The 13,881-nt window shown below is 43.2% G+C and overlaps 1 protein-coding gene across 1 annotated transcript in view; it reads left to right on the top strand.

Annotated features, from left to right (window-relative positions):
* Positions 1-718: 718 nt before the first annotated feature.
* LOC135540221 (FERM domain-containing protein 4B-like) overlaps positions 719-13,881 on the top strand; it is an 88,051-nt gene continuing 74,888 nt past the window's right edge. Inside the window, exon 1 of the mRNA XM_064966710.1 lies at positions 719-1,000. The gene's annotated coding sequence lies outside the window, so the exon portion shown is untranslated. The remainder of the gene's footprint in view (positions 1,001-13,881) is intronic.

The following is a 13,881-nucleotide window of genomic DNA, read 5'->3' as shown; positions in this document are numbered from 1 at the left end:
GAGAGCTAACATTAATCTCTCCTGGCTCAAAGCAGAGGAGAGATTGACTTCATCACTACTTCTATTTGTGAGAGGTCTTGACATGTTGAATGCACGAGCTGTCTGTTTGAACTACTGGCACATAGATCGGACACCCATGCATACCCCACAAGACATGCCACCAGAGGTCTCTTCACAGTCCCCAGAACAGACTATGGGTGGCACACAGTACAACATAGAGCCATGACTATGGACCTCTATTCCACATCAAGTAACTCATGCAAGCAGTACAATTAGAAGTAAAAAAATATATAAAAAATACACCTTATGGAACAGCGGGGACTGTGAAGCAACAGAAACATAGGCACAGACACATGCATACAAACCCAAAATAACATACTCACTATGCACAGGTAGACATGGATTTTGTGTTGTAGATATGTGGTAGTAGAGTAGTGGCATGAGGGTACACACTTAATATGTTGTGAAATCTGTTGTAAATGTATTGTAATGTTTAATTGTTTTTATAACTGCCTTAATTTTGCTGGTCCATAGGAAGAGTAGTTGCTGCCATTAATAAATATAAAATACAAATGTAGAGCTACGTTTGCAGAGCAGAGACTGACAGAGCTTTGTTTATATGGACTATAGTTCAGCAGGTCCCGCATCGCTTGTACGTGGACCGTGCATTTGTTCAGGTCATGCCAGCACTGGCACAGAATAAATAGTGGGAAATTCGTCTTCTCTGAATTGGCTGAAGGATACAGGGGAGGAGGCAGAGAGTGAATGGATGGGACTGTGGACGATAAGGATATGCGGACCTAGTAGACAGCTTCGCTTTCTGGCCCCATGGATCACTAGCGAAAGAGCAGCGGTTAATTTTACGTTCTTTATTCGTTTTGGTGGGCTACAGCCGGAGAGAACGCCGGTGGAATGATTTGTTTTTATCGCTGCCGGTAAAAAAAACCTTCTGTTCATACAAAAAGTTCAATTCGACCATAACAGCGACAATAAAAAAAAGGTAAGGAACTATCCAGTTTCTTTTCAAAACGAATCAATCATGCTTTTGATGGTAACTGAAGCTATGTTTATCAAAAGCAATACTGATTGGGCTGGCAACCATCTGTAATTGTGCCATGCCCATATCATATGATGTATGGTATAAGTTATATTTTCATCTGCATTGTAATCTACACTATTGTTTTCTTCAACAATAAGTAAACCTATGTAAAACAAGCTCGTAATTGTTCTGATATCTCACTCTGTTCTCATCCTTTATCTTGTTGCATTGTGCATTACTTGGCACATGTTATGCACTTAAAACTATTTTAAACACTCTGGTAGCCAACAGCATGAATATGCCTACCTATTGTACCTAGACACTTATACAGTAATCAGTATTCCCTAGTTTATAGGTTGTATTTAGTTTTTGCCATTTCATCATTGGAAGTAATGTTCATTTATTTCTTTATCTCAAGAAAGAGATAAGATGCAATTCTTTCCATCACCTTCATTTACTTACTCCCACAGCTGCTCTCAGGTGATGACCGACTGAGGTATCAAACCAAAACAAGTGTACGCTTGTTTTCTAATAGACATGCTGCTGCTAACATGCACACAGGGTGTTGATTATGTCAATACCTCATCCAGAGGGACAATAAAGACATAACAGACAACACACAAACACACATACACGCACGCACGCACACACACACAAACACGCACGCACGCACGCACGCACGCACGCACGCACACACACACACACACACACACACACACACACACACACACACACACACACACACACACACACACACAGGCTGAGACACAAACAAACAGGTTTTAAAGTCACAGACTCACAACTTCTGCCTGAGTTTCCTGTTTCCTGGGAAAGACAAACAATGGGAGAAAGAATGTGATATCCTGTATGGGGTTTGTGTCACTCTGGACTCAAGTACCAAAATAGGCCCATAAGAGGAATTAGACTGTAATGAATTGTAGGCTACAGATAGGCTACTCAAAGCATCAACTTTATAGGACAGAAAAGCCACAACTAACTGTGAACAAGATAGATTGGTAGCCTACAAAGTTTGATTAATAAACCTCAGTTTACCTCAGCAGCTCAGTTCACTCAGTTACCTAAGGTAGTTTAAATAGCTGTACATGCTGAGGACAGGCAGTGCTAATGTGCCTGTCCTGTCCCTGTCACTACACTGCATGGGTCTGGTTTGTAAAGGGGACAATATTAAATTAGAGGCTCATAAAATAAGTGTTACACACAGATATACACAGACACACACGCACACACACGCACACGCACACACTACATTAGAGTACAAAAGCAGGACAGCATTTTGTTTACTTCAGTCTGGGATGTTCAGTTGGTTTTAATGGGGTCAGTGCTTCCAATTCAATAAAGCTATTAACTGTCACCTAAGATTCCATTGCTGGTGCTCCAACCTGGTCTCAGAGCATTTTGTATTATTCTGTACTTAAAATCTAAAACACTCCCTTTATTATTTTATGTTACATTTCGTATGTTATGTATTAATTTGTAGATGTCCATCGCCCAATTTGTGTTATATGTTGCAAATTTGCAAAACGTACTATGTGTTATGATTTTGCACAATGAACTATATGTTACAAATTTGCAAAACGTACTATGTGTTATGTATTTGCACAATGAACAATATGTTACAAATTATAGCTAGGTGGCTAACGTTAGCTAGGCTAGGGGTTAGAGTTAGGAGTTAGGATTAAGATTAAGTATAGGAGTTAGGTTAAAGGGTTAAAGTTAGGGGAAGGGTTAGCTAAAAGGGTTACGGTTGGGGTTAGGGTTAGGATAAAGATTAGCTAACATGCTAAGTAGTTTGAAAGTAGCTCAAAAGTATTAAGTAGTTGAACAGTTGCAGTGATGAGATTCGAACTCGCAACCTTTGGGTTGATAGAAATGTGCGTTATACACCCACCTATCCACCCCGTTCAACCACCTACTTTAGTTTTGCTTTAAGTAACCATCTGTCTTCTGGAACCATACCAAACATAACATATCATACTAGTGGTTAGAGCGTTGGGCCAGTAACCCAAAGCTTGCTGGATCGAATCCCCGAGCTGACAAGGTAAAAATCTGTCATCTGCCCCCAGCAAGACAGTTAACCCACTGTTCCCTGGGCGCTGAAGACGTGGTTGTTGATTAAGGCAGGCCCTGCACCTCTCTGATTCAGAGGTGTTGGGTTAAATGCGGAATACACATTTCAGCTGAATGCATTCAGTTGTACAACTGACAAGGTATCCCCCTTTCCCTAATTTGAGTATCTGAATTTACATTTACTATGTTACGTCTAGTCTATGAGACCAGGCTGGGTGCTCAGCCAGCACAGATAAGAGTTATTTGCTCATCAGAATACATTAATTCACGGAGCCATTCAAACAAACCAGCCTTTCATAGAGTAAACAGTAGAAACCTTTTCTGTCTATATGTAACTTAGCCTACAAAGGTGACACATGCAGAAACCTGGGTCTGAGAATAGGGTTATTATAATTTCCCACCTTTAGACCCAGCCTTTCTTTTGTCTTGAGATTTGGTTATCAGCTTTTTCTGTTTTTCACACACATATCATTTGAATGTTTTTCATGCACATAGAGCAGGAGGATTGGTAGTTATTAGATTCTGTAGTCATGCAGGTGTCATCTGACAGAGTGAGCAGGTCCTGTTGAACAGGTTTTCCACCCAGTCTACAGGATATACTCTAAACCCCTTACTGCGTACAGATTTTCACAAAAAGACAAAATAGGAAAGAAAAGGAATGATGCATTAAATTGATGGCATCTCTCTTTTTAAAATTCTGTACTTTGTTAGAGTTTGAAATAGTTTGTCTGTGCTTCAGTATGCTTACTTTTATGAATAGGCCTAATAGTGTGGCTACTCAACTTGATTATGGTGGGTTCTAATGTAAGTTTATGCCCCAAAGCAGTGCTAATCAATTCCACGGTAACAAAGTAATCCGGAGACTCCGATTTTTCACTTTAAAATGCATGCCAAACAGAAACCAATGATTGCAAAGTTTAAAAAAACATGCAACTCTATGCACAAGGATGCCTTTTAACAATTTACACACGGTACTCTACTCTGAACCTTAGTCACTGTTGCCCTATATACAGTACATAGTCATTGAACACTGGCCACTTTAATCATGTTTATATACTGTTTTACCCACTTCATATGTACAGTGTCTTCAGAAAGTACTCATACCTCTTGACTTAATCCACATTTTGTTGTGTTACTACCTGAATTCAAAATGGATTGAATAAAAACATTATCACCCATCTACACACAATACTCCCTAATGACAATGTAAAAATTGTTTTTCGAAATTCTTGCAGATTTATTGAAAATTAAATACATAAATATCTAATTTACATACGTATTCACACCCCTGAGTCAATACTTTGTAGAAGCACCTTTGGCATTGATTACAGCTATGAATGTTTCTGGGTAAGTCTATAAGGGCAAATGTTGCACCTGGGTTGTGCAACTTTTGCCCATTATTCTTTTCAAAATTCTTCAACTGTCAAATGGATTGTTGTTCGTTGCTAGACAACAATTTTCAGGTCGTGCCATATATTTTCAAGTTGATTTAAGTCAAGACTTCAACGCTCAGGAACGTTCACTGTCTTCTTGGTAAGCAGTGTAGATTTGGGCTTGTGTTTTATATTTTTGTCCTGTTGAAAGGTGAGTTCATCTCCCAGTGTCTGTTGGAAAACAGACTGAACCAGGTTTTTTGCTTGTACTTGGCTACATTCTGTTTCTTTTTTATAGTGAAAAATACCCCAGTCCTTAAAAATTACAAGCATACCCATAACATGCTTGAACATATGGTGAGTGGTACTCAGTAATGTGTTGTATTGGATTTGCCCCAAATGTACACTGTATTCAGGACAAAAGGTTATTTGTTTTGCCAAATGTTTTGCTGTGTTACTTGTATTATTTGTGTTGTTGCAAACAAGATGCATATATTTGTAATATTTGTATTCTGGGCAGGTTTCCCTCTTTTCACTCTGGCAATTAGGTTTGTATTGTGGAGTAACTACAATGTTATTGATCCATCCTCAGTTCTCTCCTGTCACAGCCATTGAACTCTGTAACTGTTTAAAGTCACCATTGGCCTCATGGTGAAATCCCTGAGTGGTTTCCTTCTTCTCCAAAAACTGAGTTAGGAGGGACGCCTGTATCTTTGTTGTGATTGGGTGTATTGATACAACATCCTAAGTGTAATTAATGACTTCACCATGCTTAAAGGGATATTCAATGTCTGACTTTTTTTAGCAGTAGGTGCCCTTCTTGGCGAGGCATACTAAAAACTCCCAGATATGCATCTGTTGGTCACAGATACCTTAAAATAAAAGTTATGGATGTGGATCATAAAACCAGTTAGTATCTAGTGTGACCATCTCTTACCTCATGCAGTGCGACATCTCTCATTCACATAGAGTTGATCAGGCTGTTGATTGTGGCCTGTGGAATTTTGTCATGGTATCTCTGTGCATTCAAATTGCCATTGATAAAATGCAATTGTGTTCGTTTTCCGTAGTTTACGCCTGCCGATGCCATAACCCCACCACCACCATGGGGCAGTCTGTTCACAATGTTGACATCAGCAAACTGCTTGCCCCCATTAAGCCATACACATTGTCTGCCATCTGCCTGGTACAGATGAAACCGGGATTCATCTGTGAAGAGTATACTTCACAAGCATGCCACTGGCCATCGAAGGTGAGCATTTGTCTACTGAAGATGTTTATGACGCCGAACTGTTCAAGACCCTGATGAGGACAACGAGCACTCAGATGAGCTTCCCTGAGATGGTTTGTGACAGCAGAAATTCTTTGGTTGTGAAAATCATCAGCTGTCCGGGTGGCTGGTCTCAGACGATCCCGCAGGTGAAGAAACGGGATGTGGAGGTCTTGGGCTAACATGGTTACACATAGTCTGCGGTTGTGAGGCCGGTTTTACGTACTGTCAAATTCTCTAAAATTACATTGGAGGCAGCTTATGGTAGAGGCATGAACATGAAATTATCTGGAAACAGCTCATGTGGACATTCCTGAGCTCAGCATGCCAATTGCACACTCCCTCAAAACTTGAGACATCTGTAGCATTATGTTGTGTGATAAAACTGCACATTTTAGATTGGCCTTTTATTGTCCCCAGCACAAGGTGCACCTGTGTAATGATCATGCTGATTAATCAGCTTCTTGATATGCCATAATGATGGATTGTCTTCGCAAAGGAGAAATGCTCACTAACAGTGAAAGAATTGAGAGAAATAAGCTTTTTGTGCGTATGGAACATTTCTGGGAGCTTTTATTTCAGCTCATGAAACATGGGACCAACACTTTACATGTTGCAGGGGGGTGCAACTCAATATTAGGAAGATGTTCTGTCACGCCTTGGTCATTGTATTTTGTGTTTTCGTTATATATTTGGTCAGGCCAGGGTGTGACATGGGTTTATATATTGTATTTTCGTATTGGGGTTTGTAGTATTTGGGATTGCGGCTGAGTAGGGGTGTTGTATAGGCTTGGCTGCCTGAGGCGGTTCTCAATCAGAGTCAGGTGATTCTCGTTGTCTCTGATTGGGAACCGTATTTAGGTAGCCTGGGTTCCACTTTGTATTTCGTGGGTGATTGTTCCTGTCTCTGTGTTAGTGTTCACCAGACAGGCTGTATAGGTTTTTTCACGTTCCGTTTGTTGTTTTTGTATTTATAAGTTATTTCATGTATCGTCATTTGTTTCATTAAAGACATGAGTAACCAACACGCTGCATTTCGGTCCGACTTTCTTGCGACAAACGAAGAACGCTGTTACATGTTCTCTATTTTTTATACACTCAGTGTACATATAGTGGCAAGAAAAAGTATGTGAACCCTTTGGAATTACCTGGACTTCTGCATAAATTGGTCGTCAAATTTGATCTGATCTTCATCTCAGTCACAACAATAGACAAACATAGTGTGCTTAAACTAATAACACACAGATTGTAGTATTTTTCTTGTCTCCATTGAATACATCATTGAAACATTCACAGTGTAGGTTGGAAAAAGTGTGTGAACCCCTAGGCTAATGACTTCTCCAAACGCTAATTGGAGTCGGGAGTCAGCTAACCTGGAGTCCAATCAATGAGACGAGATTGGAGATATTGGTCAGAGCTGCCTTGCCCTATAGAAAACACTAACAAAATTTGAGTTTGCTATTCACAAGAAGCATTGCCTGATGTGAACCATGCCTCGAACAAAAGAGATCTCAGAAGACCTAAGATGAATAAATGTTGACTTGCAAAAAGCTGGAAAGGGTTACAAAAGTATTTCTAAAAGCCTTGATGTTCATCAAATTGTAAGACAAATTGTCTATAAATCGAGAAAGTTCAGCACTGTTGCTACTCTCCCTAGGAGTGGCCGTCCTGCAAAGATGACTGCAAGAGTACAGCACAGAATGCTCAATGAGGTAATGAAGAATCCTAGAGTGTCAGCTAAAGTCTAACTGAAATCATCTGGAACATGCTAACATCGCTGTTGATGAATCTACGATACAAAAGACACTAAACAAGAATGGCGTTCATTGGAGGACACCACGGAAGAAGCCACTGCTGTCCAAAAAAACATTGCTGCTTGTCTGAAGTTTGCAAAAGTGCGCCTGGATGTTCCACAGCGCTACAGGCAAAATATTCTGTCGACAAATGAAACTACTGTTGAGTTGTTTGGAAGGAACACACAACACTGTGTGGAGAACAAAAGGCACAGCACACTAACATCGAAACCTCATCCCAACTATAAAGTATGGTGGAGGGCGCATCATGGTTTGGGGCTGCTTTGGGCAACGACTCAAAACACAGAAGGAAATCAACAGAATGGCTTCAACAGAAGAAAATACGCCTTCTGGAGTGGCCCAGTCAGAGTCCAGACCTCAACCCGATTGAGATGCTGTGGCATGACCTCAATAGAGCAGTTCACACCAGACATCCCAAGAATATTGCTGAACTGAAACAGTTTTGTAAAGAGGAATGGTCCAAAATGCCTCCTGACCGTTGTGCAGGTCTGATCCACAACTACAGAAAAAGTTTGGTTGAGGTTATTGGTTCCAAAGGAGGGTCAACCAGTTATTAAATCCAAGGGTTCACATAATTTTTCCACCCTGCTCTGAATGTTTACATGGTGTGTTCAATAAAGACATGAAAATGTATAATTGTTTGTGTTATTAGTTTAAGCAGACTGTGTTTGTCTATTGTTGTGACCAAGATGCAGATCAGATCAAATTATATGACCAATTTATGCAGAAATACAGGTATTTCCAAAGGGTTCGCATACTTTTTCTTGCCACTGTACAATGCAAACAGAAAAATCTCAAATTATTTGTACATATTGCCCTCTGTGCTCCCAGTCTCACTGAGAAGGCAACTGTTGTGAACATGGTTCACAATGTCAGTTGTGTAAACAGGAATATTTTCCTTGTTGGCGGTTTACAAGCAGTCCCCAGGCAGAGCAACTCTGGACCTTTTCCTTGTTGGCAGTTTACAAGCAGTCCCCAGGCAGAGCATCTCTGGACCTTTACCTTGTTGGCGGTTTACAAGCAGTCCACAGGCAGAGCATCTCTGGACCTTTTCCTTGTTGGCGGTTTACAAGCAGTCCCCAGGCAGAGCATCTCTGGACCTTTTCCTTGTTGGCGGTTTACAAGCAGTCCGCAGGCAGAGCATCTCTGGACCTTTACCTTGTTGGCGGTTTACAAGCAGTCCGCAGGCAGTGCATCTCTGGACCTTTTCCTTGTTGGCGGTTTACAAGCAGTCCGCAGGCAGTGCATCTCTGGACCTTTACCTTGTTGGCAGTTTACAAGCAGTCCGCAGGCAGTGCATCTCTGGACCTTTACCTTGTTGGCGGTTTACAAGCAGTCCACAGGCAGAGCATCTCTGGACCTTTTCCTTGTTGGCGGTTTACAAGCAGTCCCCAGGCAGAGCATCTCTGGACCTTTTCCTTGTTGGCGGTTTACAAGCAGTCCGCAGGCAGAGCATCTCTGGACCTTTACCTTGTTGGCGGTTTACAAGCAGTCCACAGGCAGAGCATCTCTGGACCTTTTCCTTGTTGGCGGTTTACAAGCAGTCCCCAGGCAGAGCATCTCTGGACCTTTTCCTTGTTGGCGGTTTACAAGCAGTCCGCAGGCAGAGCATCTCTGGACCTTTACCTTGTTGGCGGTTTACAAGCAGTCCGCAGGCAGTGCATCTCTGGACCTTTTCCTTGTTGGCGGTTTACAAGCAGTCCGCAGGCAGTGCATCTCTGGACCTTTACCTTGTTGGCGGTTTACAAGCAGTCCGCAGGCAGTGCATCTCTGGACCTTTACCTTGTTGGCGGTTTACAAGCAGTCCGCAGGCAGTGCATCTCTGGACCTTTACCTTGTTGGCGGTTTACAAGCAGTCCGCAGGCAGTGCATCTCTGGACCTTTTCCTTGTTGGCGGTTTACAAGCAGTCCGCAGGCAGTGCATCTCTGGACCTTTACCTTGTTGGCGGTTTACAAGCAGTCCGCAGGCAGTGCATCTCTGGACCTTTACCTTGTTGGCGGTTTACAAGCAGTCCCCAGGCAGAGCATCTCTGGACCTTTTCCTTGTTGGCGGTTTACAAGCAGTCCGCAGGCAGTGCATCTCTGGATCTTTACCTTGTTGGCGGTTTACAAGCAGTCCCCAGGCAGAGCATCTCTGGACCTTTTCCTTGTTGGCGGTTTACAAGCAGTCCCCAGGCAGAGCATCTCTGGACCTTTACCTTGTTGACGGTTTACAAGCAGTCCGCAGGCAGTGCATCTCTGGACCTTTTCCTTGTTGGCGGTTTACAAGCAGTCCCCAGGCAGAGCATCTCTGGACCTTTTCCTTGTTGGCGGTTTACAAGCAGTCCCCAGGTAGTGCATCTCTGGACCTTTTCCTTGTTGGCGGTTTACAAGCAGTCCCCAGGCAGAGCATCTCTGGACCTTTTCCTTGTTGGCGGTTTACAAGCAGTCCCCAGGTAGTGCATCTCTGGACCTTTTCCTTGTTGGCGGTTTACAAGCAGTCCCCAGGCAGAGCATCTCTGGACCTTTTCCTTGTCGGCGGTTTACAAGCAGTCCCCAGGTAGTGCATCTCTGGACCTTTTCCTTGTTGGCGGTTTACAAGCAGTCCCCAGGCAGAGCATCTCTGGACCTTTTCCTTGTTGGCGGTTTACAAGCAGTCCCCAGGCAGTGCATCTCTGGACCTTTACCTTGTTGGCGGTTTACAAGCAGTCCCCAGGCAGTGCATCTCTGGACCTTTTCCTTGTTGGCGATGCAACTTGATGCAACTGGTCAGGAAGCTCTCAATGTTGCAGCTGTTGAACCTTTTGAGGATCTCAGGACCCGTGCCAAATCTTTTTAGTTTTCGGAGGGGGAATAGGCTTTGTCGTGCCCTCTTCACGACTGTCTTTGTGTGTTTGGACTAGAGGTCGACCAATTAATCGGAATGGCCGATTAATTAGGGCCGATTTCAAGTTTTCATAACAATCGGAAATCTGTATTTTTGTGCGCCGATTTAAAAACAAATTATTATATATATTTTTTTACAACTTTATTTAATCTTTATTTAACTAGGCAAGTCAGTTAAGAACACACTCTTATTTTCAATGACGGCCTAGGAACGGTGGGTTAACTGCCTCGTTCAGGGGCAGAAAGACAGATTTTCACCTAGTCAGCTCAGGGGATCCAATCTTGCAACCTTACAGTTAACTATTCCAACGCAATAACGACCTGCCTCTCTCTCGTTGCACTACACAAGGAGACTGCCTGTTACGCAAATGCAGTATGCCAAGGTAAGTTGCTAGCTAGCATTAAACCTATCTTATAAAAAACAATCATAATCACTAGTTAACTACACATGGTTGATGATATTACTAGATATTATCTAGCGTGTCCTGTGTTGCATATAATCTGACTGAGCATACAAGTATCTAAGTATCTGACTGAGCGGTGGTAGGCAGAAGCAGGCCGTAAACATTCATTCAAAAAGCACTTTCGTGCGTTTTGCCAGCAGCTCTTCGTTGTGCGTCAAGCATTGCGCTGTTTATGACTTCAAACCTATCAACCCCGGAGATGAGGCTGGTGTGACCGAAGTGAAATGGCTGGGTAGTTAGCACGTGCTAATAACGTTTCAAACTTCACTCTCTCTGAGCCTTGGGGTGGTTGTTTCCCTTGCTCTGCATGGGTAACGCTGCTTCGATGTGATGGCTGTTGTCGTTGTGTTGCTGGTTCGAGCCCAGGGAGGAGCGAGGAGAGGGACCGAGGCTATACTGTTGCACTGGCAATACTAAAGTGCCTATAAGAACATCCAATAGTTAAAGGTTAATGAAATACAAATGGTATAGAGGGAAATAGTCCTATTATAACTACAACCTAAAACTTCTTACCTGGGAATATTGAAGACTCATGTTAAAAGGAACCACCAGCTTTCATATGTTCTCATGTTCTGAGCAAGGAACTGAAATGTTAGCTTTCTTACATAGCACTATTGCACTTTTACATTCTTCTCCAACACTTTGTTTTTGCATTATTTAAACCAAATTGAACATGTTTTTTTTATCTACTTGAGGCTAAATTGATTGTATTGATGTATTATATTAAGTTAAAATAAGTGTTAATTCAGTATTGTTATAATTGTTATTATAACAAATACATATTTTTTTAATCGGCATCGGCTTTTTTGGTCCTCCAATAATCGGTATCGGTATCGGCGTCGAAAAAAATCATAATCGGTCGACCTCTAGTTTGGACCAATCTAGTTTGTTGTTGATGTGGACACCAAGGAATTTGAAGCTCTCAACCTGCTCCACTACAGCCCCGTAGATGAGAATGGGGACATGCTCGGTGCTCCTTTTCCAGTACTCCACAATCATCTCCTTAGTCTTGGTTATGTTGGGGGATAGGTTGTTATTCTGGCACCACCCGGCCCGGTCTCTGACCTCCTCCCTATAGGCTGTCTCGTCGTTGTCGGTGATCAGGCCTACCACTGTTGTGTCGTCAGCAAACTTAATGATGGTGTTGGAGTCGTGCCTGGCCATGCAGTCGTGGGTGAACAGGGAGTACAGGAGGGGACTGAGCACGCACCCCTGTGGAGCTCCAGTGTTGAGGATCAGCGTGGCAGATGTGTTGCTACCTACCCTCACCACCTGGGGGCGGCCTGTCAGGAAGTCCAGGATCCAGTTGCAGAGGGAGGTGTTTAGTCCCAGGATCCTTAGCTTGGTGATGAGCTTTGAGGGTACTATAGTGTTGAACACTGAGCTGTAGTCAATGAACAGCATTCTCACATAGGTGTTCCTTTTGTCCAGGTGGGAAAGGGCAGTGTGGAGTGCAATAGAGATCGCTTCATCTGTGGATCTGTTTGGGCGGTATGCAAATTGGAGTGGGTCTAGGGTTTCTGGGATAATGGTGTTGATGTGAGCCATTACCAGCCTTTCAAATCAAATCAAATCAAATCAAATTTTATTTGTCACATACACATGGTTAGCAGATGTTAATGCGAGTGTAGCGAAATGCTTGTGCTTCTAGTTCCGACAATGCAGTAATAACCAACAAGTCATCTAACTAACAATTCCTAATCTATTGTCTTATACACAGTGTAAGGGGATAAAGAATATGTACATAAGGATATATGAGTGAGTGATGGTACAGAGCAGCATAGGCAAGATACAGTAGATGGTATCGAGTACAGTATATACATGTGAGATGAGTATGTAAACAAAGTGGCATAGTTAAAGTGGCTAGTGATACATGTATTACATAAGGATGCAGTCGATGATATAGAGTACAGTATATAGGTATGCATATGAGATGAATAATGTAGGGTAAGTAACATTATATAAGGTAGCATTGTTTAAAGTGGCTAGTGATATATTTACAACATTTCCCATCAATTCCCATTATTAAAGTGGCTGGAGTTGAGTCAGTGTCAGTGTGTAGGCAGCAGCCACTCAATGTTAGTGGTGGCTGTTTAACAGTCTGATGGCCTTGAGATAGAAGCTGTTTTTCAGTCTCTCGGTCCCAGCTTTGATGCACCTGTACTGACCTCGCCTTCTGGATGATAGCGGGGTGAACAGGCAGTGGCTCGGGTGGTAGATGTCCTTGATGATCTTTATGGCCTTCCTGTAACATCGGGTGGTGTAGGTGTCCTGGAGGGCAGGTAGTTTGCCCCCGATGATGCGTTGTGCAGACCTCACTACCCTCTGGAGAGCCTTACGGTTGAGGGCGGAGCAGTTGCCGTACCAGGCGGTGATACAGCCCGCCAGGATGCTCTCGATTGTGCCTCTGTAAAAGTTTGTGAGTGCTTTTGGTGACAAGCCGAATTTCTTCAGCCTCCTGAGGTTGAAGAGGCGCTGCTGCGCCTTCTTCACGATGCTGTCTGTGTGAGTGGACCAATTCAGTTTGTCTGTGATGTGTATGCCGAGGAACTTAAAACTTGCTACTCTCTCCACTACTGTTCCATCGATGTGGATAGGGGGGTGTTCCCTCTGCTGTTTCCTGAAGTCCACAATCATCTCCTTAGTTTTGTTGACGTTGAGTGTGAGGTTATTTTCCTGACACCACACTCCGAGGGCCCTCACCTCCTCCCTGTAGGCCGTCTCGTCGTTGTTGGTAATCAAGCCTACCACTGTTGTGTCGTCCGCAAACTTGATGATTGAGTTGGAGGCGTGCGTGGCCACGCAGTCGTGGGTGAACAGGGAGTACAGGAGAGGGCTCAGAACGCACCCTTGTGGGGCCCCAGTGTTGAGGATCAGCGGGGAGGAGATGTTGTTACCTACCCTCACCACCTGGGGGCGGCCCGTCAGGAAGTCCAGTACCCAGTTGCACAGGGCGGGGTCGAGACCC

The sequence above is a fragment of the Oncorhynchus masou genome, chromosome 5 (assembly GCF_036934945.1).
Source record: "Oncorhynchus masou masou isolate Uvic2021 chromosome 5, UVic_Omas_1.1, whole genome shotgun sequence".
NCBI classification, from domain to species: Eukaryota; Metazoa; Chordata; class Actinopteri; order Salmoniformes; family Salmonidae; genus Oncorhynchus; species Oncorhynchus masou.
This window is presented reverse-complemented; position numbering and strand designations above follow the sequence as displayed.